Below are 11380 nucleotides of genomic sequence, written 5' to 3' on the forward strand. Positions count from 1 at the left end.
TCTGTAAAGATTCTTGTCCACACCAGTACTTCCTCTGACTTTTCCCCAACCCTGTCCACAAAACCTATTACTGTATTATTATTATTATTATTATTATTATTATTATTCACATCTTCATGGATTTTTACCTGGATTCCCCAACTTGATTGAATAAGAGACCCTACAGGCACATTTCCAGCTTTTGTTTCTTCTCATCATTTAACTCAGAGAGGCCACAAAATAGAGAAGCAGGAGACATTTCATGCAAAGTGGAATGTATGGGTAAATGAACAGAACAAGTATAAAAGGGGAAAGGCTGAAAGCACAAGTAATTTCCTAAGCATCATCCATCAGCAGATGTGAAGGAAGACAGGGTGGTCTATAGGAAACTTCCATGTCATTCTACCTGCATCTGACTCATACATGAAGCTTAGAAACTGTCCCGAGGCCACTCTGAACATTAAAAGGTTCTTTTTCTCAACATTTTATTGAGAACCATAGCTCACAAATATTCATCTTCTATTATTATACATGTGTCTTGGAGGCTTAATCAAGTCTGGAATATTATTTTGACAAAAAATCAAAATGTACAATAGGAATAGAGTTATATAAGGTATGGGGTCTTGAAGAGGATGGGTGGTAGTTGTGGAGAACTTTGAGATAAAATTTGTAGCATCATTTGATGTTACCCTAGGAAACCACTAGCAGTAACTTCCAGTCCCAGTTACTTCCTTCACTTGTCAACCTACCCATGGAATGGGTCTACCATGTAAAGTCCATGTTAGGAAGGATACGGGTCAATGGTTCTCATTTTCTCTAAAGTTCCGTCACTTTTTCCAAAATCCCTCCAGAAAATCTCCCATAACAAAAATTAAACTCAAGGAAAGTTTTGCTTTTTGCAATTTAGCAGTTTGGAGTTTTTCGTGCATGGGCGCCACTCCACCCCGTCCCACTCCATCCTAAATTAAGTTTGAGGCTTTTTTGTTTTTACTCTTGCATAACATGAAAACTAGTGAACACATTTTGCTCAAAGTTTCCATATCCAAATCTCCTAAGTGGTGTGAAAAATCCTGGAAGATCTCAGAGCAAAAGAGGACGCTAGGAAAAACCAGGACAAGTGGAAACAGCAGGGAGGGATGTAACCTAATGTCTGTGTCAACACAACCAACATTCCCCCAAAAAGTTTTCTCTCTCCAGTGAGGCTGGGCTGCTAGGACAAAACCATGAGTGATTCCCATGAATCACCCTGCACCCATCCAGCACCTAGCAAACATCTACTTCATCCCTTATAGACACTTGAGGCCCAGGGCCTACAGCCTATGATGTGGTTGATATCTCATGAAAATGTTGTCCCCAAATAAGTGTTATCACTAAAATAAAGAAGAAAACTTAAAAATTGAAATCAATATGGTCAATTAAATATCTGTAAAATGAACATTACGTTACCCAGTGATATAGATCCAATTTATATGCACATATATACATACATACATAGGGGCAGCCTTATATAAATATGCATGTGTGCACAATGTTTAGTTGAAATGTGGGTAAATTTTAATATGTTTAGTATAATATAGCTTGAGCCTCTTAAAGTATGAACTTAGAACAACCCTGCCCACAATGTGAACATTGCAATTCATTATTCTTTCATTCAGATGAATAAACTACTTGCTAAGTATATGTCACTTGAAGAAAGGCAAATAGTCTTTGAGTCGGGTATAGATTAGATCCATAGCATCTGTCCTAATGAATTGAGTTGTGATAAGGAGAGAGTTCTTGAAGGTACATTTCTGTCTTGAAAGAACAGCATTATGGTTGAGGTAGCCAATCATTTCAGAACAAGATAAGTAATGGTGTAATTCAAATGATAATTGACAAATGAGTGATATAGAGTTAGAGAGAGAAATAGAGTGAGAGAGAGAAAGGTAATGGTTCTGGGACTGTGGGAAAGGCCTCAAAAATAAGCTAGGCCTTGGCTTGGTCTTACAGTAAGGCTGGAGAGGTGAGTAGATGACATAGGGCATATGAGAGAGCTGAGAGATGCATGCAGATGGCAGAGGTAGGGTCTCGAGCCTAGCTATCTTTGGTGAACTTGGGTGTGTACTTTCATAGAGGGTAGTGAAAAGGAGTAAGATTTGCAATATTCAATTATGTGAATTTTGTTATTTAACATTTAATTGGTCAATATTTTCTCTCCCTACTTATATAATTCAAAGAACTTATGGATTCAAGAAGGGGCATCCAGTCATAGGCCTCCAACAAAAAAGATGCTAAGATTTTTGACATTTTTTTTCTCCCCAGAATTAAAACATGAATATATTCAGGGTCCAAACTAACTACTTCTTTATTCTCTTCTGGGAGGACCTCAGAAATCCTTTTCAAAAGTTGGTGTCATTCCAGGCCCTATGCTCTCAGGACAGGAATAAGTATTTGGGGAACTTCCCAAATTGACTTTGTTAAGACTTCCCCTTTGGTTATTTTTTTCTGCCAGTGCTTCCACTGTCCTCAAAAGACAGGTAAAGGGGCCCGTTCTTCTTCTAAGCTCTTATTCCATTTTGCCTATATTATTAATATTGCATATTTTATTCCTTAGAGTTTTCAGTACACATTTGAATCTCCTCTGGACTGTGAGTTCTGTGAGGGAGGTGGAGCAGATGGAGAAGTCACATCTATCTTGGTATCCCCAGTACTTAACACAGTGTCTAATCATTATCAGATGTTATGTGAGAAGAATAAATGCAAAAATCAGTGAATAAATAAAGAAAATAAAAATGCACACTTGTACAAATAATGTTTGGAGAGAGGGAGAGAGAGGAGAGAGGAGAGAGAGTGAGAGAGCACTGCAGGTTGATATGATTTCTAGAAGTCAGAGATATAGTTCTATTTATTCTTACAAAGAGTGAGAAGGCTGGCACTTTTACATTGCAGAAATTGTATGGAGAACCACTACTCACATATGCCCTGAGTATAAAAATGAACCTTTGTTCCCAGCAGCAGGAGTGACTTTGCATTTCTTGGTTTCTGGGTCTGTAATTTTAAAAAGCCACTCACCCTCTTGGAGGATTAACTTCTGTAGCATTAGAACACACATGTTATTGCCATTTATAGTAGCTGTTATGAGGATAATATACTTGATGGCATACTGTTCGTCCTTAAGCATTATAAAAATCTAAGAGAAATATATTATCTTTTTTGCCTCAGATTCAAAAATCTTTATTCCTGCAACACATTCCAAAGCATTATATGGAAAGGCAAGGAACACCTTCCATATATTGAAAACCATGCCAAGGAGTTGATATCCTAGAGCTTACCTCTCATCTCAAGATGGTTTCACCTGAAAGTTTCCCCCGTGCCCAGGCTGTGAAGTCAGTGGAGTTTATAAATAAAGAGATTGCCTAGTCAACAAAGTTTCAGTAAAGGAAAGTGTCTTGTCCAAGTTCAGAGAGTGGCTTCCTCATCTGAGAATCTGAACATGCTCCACTCCCAACACACATGCCCCCGCTCTCCTAGGCCACAGTGTCCTCATGAGAAAACAGTGTCACATTCCTGCATCGGAGGTTGTCTAGCCATGGTTTCCTTTAGGCACCTTCCTATGTGACTAAGAAGTATGAGTGGGGTTTTGTGGGGAGGAAGCTGAAGCCAAATCACCCTTGTGCTTTTTTTTACATCATGCTCCGTGAAATTTGGGTAACAGAGATTGTGGATTCGAACAGAAAGACTACACATGGGTTTTGGGATCAGACCTGAATTTGAATTCGGACTTTCTCACCTGTCCCAAGCCCATCTCTGCAAAGACATACAACTTACTTACTTTGCAATTATGGAAATCTATCTAAATCTTCAAGTTTTACTTTCTTTTGTAAAATTGGAGGGAATTTAAACTAATCAATAGAGTTGTGATAAGGACAGTTTATTGAGTTCACATTTTCAAAGCACTTAGCACAGGGCCTGGTCTATAGTTAGATACTCTGTGGATATTGCTATTTTATAATAACTGTGATTAAAGAGTTTCACGGGACAGTTAATGCATGAGTCTCTGCTTCATCAAATAATGGGGTAGTTACATAATTTCTGAAAGAGGTAGAAAAAAAGAAGACCATTATATTTTTTATAAGTAATTGGTCTAATTTTGGCTAGTTCCTAAAAATATTTTTGAACAATTTTTAAGGCTGACTGCTAAATGCTACTGTGGTTATAGAAAAGCATGGAAAGAATATTTTTGGATTAATAAATGCTTGTTAATAAGTGAGCAATAGGAAATAAGAGATACTGATAATAACAAATAAAACTATGGCAATAATTTTCTGCAAAGCTGTAAGAAAAATTCAAAGCTTAAATATATTAAATCATATACTACCCACAAACAATATAAAAAACTTATTAGATACAGATTCATGATGATCAACTTTGTATAAAGCACCCAGAGATGAAGAAAGATTCTTTAAGCACTGACACAGTTGGTCCCAGAAAGCACACGGAACCACAATTTACCAGGGAGACCTTAATGCTGCAGTCCTAACATGAAATATTGCTGTGAATTCATTATTACACATTCCAAGCTGTATGGCCACATGGCTGGGAGGAGAGCTTTCATCTGTCCCTTGTGCTAGTTAGAATATAAGCAACAGATTCAGTTATGGCCCCAGCACTTATACCCAATAGAAGAGTTGTGACTCAGAGATGAGAAACCAATATGAATGAAGACATTGAAGAGAATTACATGATGCTTATGGAGTTGAGTATAGATTAGGTCCATAGCATCTTCATTGAAGAAGTATTTATAGGTTCTCTGCTTAAAACACAGTATTTTTCCATTAGAACTTAATATTTTAGAGCAGTTTTAGGTTTATAGCAAAATTGAGAGGAAGATAGAAAGATTTCCCCTGTCTCCTGTCCCTACACATGAACAGTCTCCTCCATTATCAACATCCCCACTGAATGATGCATTAATTACAATTGATGAAACTACATTGACACATCATTATCACCAAGAGTCCATAGTTTTTATTAGGGTTCCTTATGGGTGTTGTGCATCCTATGGATTTGGACATATGTATAATGATGTTATCCACCATTATAGTATCACACAGAGTACTTTCACTGTCCTAAAAGTCCTCTGTGCTCCTCCCATCCGTTCTTCCCTTCCCCAACCCCTGGCAACCACTGCCCTTTTCACTGTCTCTATAGTTTTTCCTTTTTCAGAATGTCATATAGTTGGAATCATACAGTATGTAGCATTTTCAGATTGTTCTTTTATCTGAAATTGATAAACAAAACAAGCTCCCAATTCTCCCTAAATTCCTTTTTAACTAGTGAGTTATGACTTATTTATTCTATCTTTTAGTTGTAGCCAACTATTTCTTTTTAAGGGGGTTAAATTTTTTTAAAAAAATTACTTAATTTAATTAAAAAAAAACCAAAAAAAAATATTACTTAATCTAGAGTAAAAAGGGAATGAAAAAAATCAAACAAGGAAAGGCAACTAACTCTCAAGCATCATTTACAAAGCTCTCAAATGCAGGACCTCACTTTACCCTCACGGCAGTTGATACTGTTCTACAGATGAGGCTGCTGAGATAAGAGAGATTATGAAACTTGTATGCTTTCTCTGTGAGTAGGTGACAGATGGGGATTTGAACGTAGTCCTCTCTGACTCCCTGTCAGAACTTTGATTTTATTCATATCTCTAAATATGTGGAAAGTTGTTTCTGGGTTATTTATCTACATATACCTTATATGATCAGTAACAAAGGAGCAAGATGAGGTAGAAGCTATGTCACTTGAGCAGTAAAGCTCCTGGATAAAAGGGGGAAAAGAAAGAATAGGAGTTTGTGAAAGGTTTGAAGTATTAGTAGCTGGCTCTTTAGGGAGATTCCAGATGTCTCCTTGTGCTGGTTGGTTAAAACATCCACTTACTTTAAAGACAGAAGCAGCATCTGGTTTTCACAACTGACTCTCCCTAGTTCTAAGTTCACAGTCCTAACAGCTACCATTGAACACATACTGTATGACTAAGATCACTGAATTGTGTGTGGGAGATATGATAAAAAAAGGTTGTTTATCTTAAATTCTAATTGAACTGAATATCCTATATTTTTATTTGCTAAATCTCGTAACCCTATATGTGATAGATATATGTATTGCTTCTGTTAATCCTCAGCACAACTCTTCAAAGGGTTATATAAGGTGACACACATCCAGCAAGATAATTTTGAGGTCACTCAATTAAAAACTTGTGGTCCCAGGACTCATGTTCGTATATGTCCCCTCCCTATCCTATGGCCATGGCATATTTTTTCAAGGTCTGCAAATGAAAACGACCCTAACACCTTCTAACCATGAAAGAATCTAGCTATTGATTGATTACTCTAACAGAGGGAAGGGATCACATGAAAGCTATAAAGAACCCAAAATCTGTCTCCTGAACAACGGCTAAAGCATGTGATATTTTTTAATGTCTTCCAGATCATTAAGAGAAACAAAAAAGCAAAGAAGTGTCCTCTCTTGAGAGTCATTACAGCAGCGGTTCTCCAGAGGGGGCGATTCATACCCAGGGGAACATTTGGTAACGTCTGGAGACATTTTTGGTTGTCACAACTGGGGGTGCTACTGGAATCTAGTGGGTAGAAACCACAGATGCTAATCATTCCTCACTGGACAGAACAGCTCCCACGATGAAAAATTATCCACTTTCCAAATGCCAATAATGCTGAGGTTGAGAAACCCCAAATTAAAATAATCTGTTGGGGTTTTAATGTTTTTTCTTTTAATTTCAAGTTGCTATACTGCACACAGAGAGCTGAAGGATGAATATTTGAGGACTTCCATGGAGGGTGAGTTCTATATTACAAGTAGTCTCACAACAAAAATCACTTTATGGCGTTCTCTGGAGCAGGCAGAATAGGGTCACTGGAGCCTTGTGAAGCTAGCACTTTCCTACAGCTCTACCACAGCCTTAGAAATCAAGGCTGGTCTTCTCAGAGTTGTCCTTTCTGTGTTTCCTGATGGTTGGGTTTCTTCTCAGCGGTGACACTGCCATTGGTGTGTATGTAACTATTCAGTGCACTGCAATTCTAATCCAAGGTTGTCTTAGTTTGGGACAACTCAGTCCCATAGGCCACACGTGAGTGAACTTGGAGTTGAGATTCTAAGTCTCCCTCTTTTGCATGTGTCCCTTCTGACCCCCAGCTCCACACTTCCTCTCTAGATGGCCCTGGCCATCTAAATATGGGAAAGGGGAAGGTTGTAGCTAAAGGACACAGGGTCAGTAGAAAATTCATGGAGCTTAGAGTCAGGCTAACCTAAATTCAATCTCATCCCCTCTATTTTCTGTCTATGTAACCTTGGACCGTTTTTAAACACCTCTGAACACCAGAGTTATCCATACAATGCAAATAATTTTACCCACCTCACCAGATTGTGTTAAGAATTAAATAAGATAGCCCAGCCAGTGTGCCACAGTGGTTGAGTAGAACCAGGAGATCACAGTTCGGTTCCTGGTCATGGCACATGCCCAGTGTGGACTCTATCACCAGGAGGGGGCTGTGCAGGAAGCAGCCCATTAATAATTCTCTCTCATCATTGATGTTTCTATCTCCCTCTCCCTTCCTCTCTCTGAAATAAATAAAAACATATTTTTAAAAAGAGTTAAGTAAGATTAGATATATTTAAAAATGGTTTTACAGTTTACACAGCATCATTAAAACAGATTAAAGTCCTCACAGACTATTTGCAAAGAGGTTTTGAAGCACATGTGTTTGGTTAAAGCAGCAATCTGTGCTTGTAGTTTATCCATTCTATTGACCAAGTCAATTTTATGTACCATAGTGAAGAGTGCCGGTCCTCCCTCAACCAAAAGAAAAGGACTATTTTGTGAAATTTGTTTGTTTAAACACTTTCTCCTTTTTTGCAGGCGGGTGGTAGAAAGAGCAAAATAACTTTTTCCTCAAACAAACAAAGGCAAGAAATACCCAATTTTGGTTGACAGGACTTGGTAAACAATGGCCTGTTTTTAAATGTGGATGGCCGTGGGGTACAGTTGATTGTGAGCGGTGCCTTTAGCATCTCCTGACAGATGAGATTTTGTAAAGTGAGAAACACCAGACTAACTTTGGCTCTGTGTTACCAAACTCAAATAAGGACACCACTCTGAGTGGGAGAGTGCTCCTCTTCCAGGGGGCTGAGGAGGGTTCAGGGCAAAACATTTTGAGGGCTGGATTCTTTAAAGTTTCCTTCGAGTAGAGGTTTCCATAAGGGTCTGATTCATTTCAAGATTTGTCTGTTTCTGGTCCATGTCATAGTTATAGAACACCCAGAGCCAAAGGAGGGCTGACGTCTGAAATGGAGAGACATGTGTCAAGAATCTAGAAAGAGTAGTCTAAAGTCAGTTATAGACGTCTTTTCTCTTTGATTTCTTACCACCCTGTTCCTTGCAACTTACCACACTGTGTTATTATTTACTTTCGTGTCACTCTTCCCCATGAGATTGTGAAACTCTTGGGAACTCTTACTTATTCTTTTAGCCACATTGCTTGGCACGTAATGTCTGTTATGTAGATTGTGCCCAATAAATAAAAGAGGTGGGAGGGAGGGAAGAAGGAAGGAAGAAAAGAAGGAAGGAATGATATTTCTATTAAAGGTAAAAGAGAATTGATTTATTTCTTAATAAGTACTAGTTTCCCCAGAAAAATGTTCCTATGGTTTAAGTTGGGTGTGGTAGATAGGCACAGGGGATGAAAAGAGAAAATAAAATGGAGGAAAAGACCACATTCACCACCCTTTTCATATGTCTGATCATCAGCTGGAAAGTTAACACAGTCTCTCATTAATAATCAGTATTGGTTCTCTTTATTTCCTCAAAGCTGTAAGGCAACTCTACTCTTCCTCTATGAGGACCGTACAATTTGGTGCCTTCTTTGGAATAAGATTAGAAACCAAAGTTGCAACTGCCACCTGGGCAACTTCGGCCATGCCTGGGTCCTGTGAGAGAGGCCTTAGTTACAGATCCAGGATGTTTCTAAGGGTGATGGTAATCTGTGTTTTAGCAGTGAGAGACTAGTATGCTGCAAGGCACTCTTTGAAAATTATGGCCCTAACTGGTTTGACTCAGTGGATAAAGCATCAGCCTGTGGACTGTAGGCTCCCAGGTTTGATTTAGTCAAGGGCACATGCCTGGGTTGTGAGCTCAATTCCAAGTAGGGGGTGTGCAGGAGGCAGTTGACCAATGATCTCTCTCTCAGTTGATGTTTCTATCTCTCTCCCTTCCTCTCTGAAATCAATAAAAATATATATTTTTTTAAAGTTTGATTTAATAATTAAAAAATAGTCAAGTAAGTGTGGTAACATAAGATCACATAAATCCTTAATGTGTCCAAAAGGCAGTGAGGTTGGAAAAATCTGTCTGCACGTGCATATGTTTTCCCCTCTCTACTATTTTCATGCTAAAACCAAGACTGTAGGTGGAACATTTTCTTCTCATTTGAGGAAGGCCCTCTGCCAGTCTAGAAAACCTTCATTAATCATTGAGGTGCTCACCCCACTTGTAAGAGAACAATGACTCACCAATGTCTACAGAGCGATCAGGACAAAGGTGACTGGATGTTGACTTTTCAAACTTTATTTCCGAAGAACGTCTTCACTCTGGAATGGCAGGCTGCTCTAAGTGAATATGCATGTGTTTATGAGGGAGAAGGAGAGAACGGAAAGTGAACTGTAATTGAGAAGCGGTATTTATGTTAGAATTTCCTTTTCTCTTCAGTTGGGTTGTCGTAAGCACCTTTACCCCAAAGGAAGACGGAGCTCCAGAGAGCTGGTGCAGGCCTCTCACACGCTTGTGCCTCACCACTTAGTTGGAAGTACTCTGGGTCACATACTCTCACAGACCCTCCATCTAGAACGTTCCAGGGAAAACACAGTGAGGAGAAGCAGATGAAGTACTTGGGAACCTGGAGAGAGGTGATGCGACGGTCTCTCCCTTCCCAGAAGGCACATTCCAGTTTAACTCTGTCACAACACAGTAAAGCCAATTTGACTTCCATTCACCGAAGCTGATACCACATGAAGTTACTATTTGAAGGGGGGAAAAATAAACAAAATCCTAATTTCTTCTTGAAAGTTTTTTAAATGTAAAGTATGTTAATACATAAAATATACTGGCAATAAAATCAAGAATGAGCCTATATGTGCCTTTTAATTTTATTGTCTTTTTAAACCAAAAATCATGCTGTCTTTGGTGTCATCAGCTCTTCCTCAGAAGCTTCGATTGGTTTATCAGTGTTTGAGCTAACTCCTCGGTGCTCACAGGGGCATGGGAATTGTGCTGCCTGGAATCCACACAGGTGAGAAGACAGTATGTCTGTTTCACTGGGAAAGACGCACCACCAGCTGCCCCCCCTTGGGCTGGGGTATTTGGGGGAGGTAATTCATGCTGGCTCCAGGGCTCCCTGCTTCCTCTCCTGTGCAGAGGTGCATAGCCTGGCTTGCTCTGTTCGGTCAGCAGCTGCAGGAAGAAGAGATGGAAACTCTTCATTGTCATCGAGCCTCTTTCTCTGCCAAAGAACAATTGATCCCTGAAACTGCAAGCAGAGGGTAGAGGCTTTCCAAGGACAGAAAAGAAAGAGACAAACTAACTCAAACTATCAGCCTCCCTTGGGACAGGGTGTAGTCTAGAAGCGAGCAAAAACAGGAGGGTGAGGAGGGCGGCAGAGACTGCTGGGGAGCGGAATGTCCTGTTCCAGTCCTTTGGGGGCAAGGACACAGGAAAGGTCTGGGAATCTTGCCTAGATACCTCAGCACTTAGTAGGACTCTTTCTCTAATGCAGTGGGATTTTATTCCCTTTAAATTGTGTTAGGTAAAATGTTATCGGATTCAAAGGAGATTTAATTCCAACCAAACTATAGTTTCTTAGTTGATACAGAGAGAAATAGCCACAAGAGTAGGGTACTTAGTCATCACCAGTCTGGGTTAACATTATTTCAACTTTGGGGCTCACAAAAGAGCATCTGTGGAAAACGCTGGCGGTCAGGTATGTGAACTGATCTCACCCACATCAAAGTGGGAAGAAGGAATTACTTGCCTAAAAGGGGACCCCTGAAATAACACCAACTTTACTGCCCACAGATTCTCTCTGAAAGAAGTGCTCAATCATGTACTTAAAGGAAGAAGAAATGCTGGGGTCCAACCCCAGAAGGTCCAGGGGTCCCCAAAGGTGTGGACGGAGTCGGTGAAGAAGGAATGACACGGAGACAGCGTTCAGTTGATCAGCAGCCTTGCCAGGATCTCTAGCCACAATCTCCAGCCAAGTACTGTGTCCATGTTCTCTTGCTAGGTTCTCCAGCCAGGTTCTCCAGGTTCTCCAGCCAGGTTCTGTAGCCATGCTCTCACACTAGGTTCTCCAGCCCG

This window comes from Myotis davidii, unplaced genomic scaffold (genome assembly GCF_000327345.1).
Source record: "Myotis davidii unplaced genomic scaffold, ASM32734v1 scaffold238, whole genome shotgun sequence".
NCBI lineage: Eukaryota > Metazoa > Chordata > Mammalia > Chiroptera > Vespertilionidae > Myotis > Myotis davidii.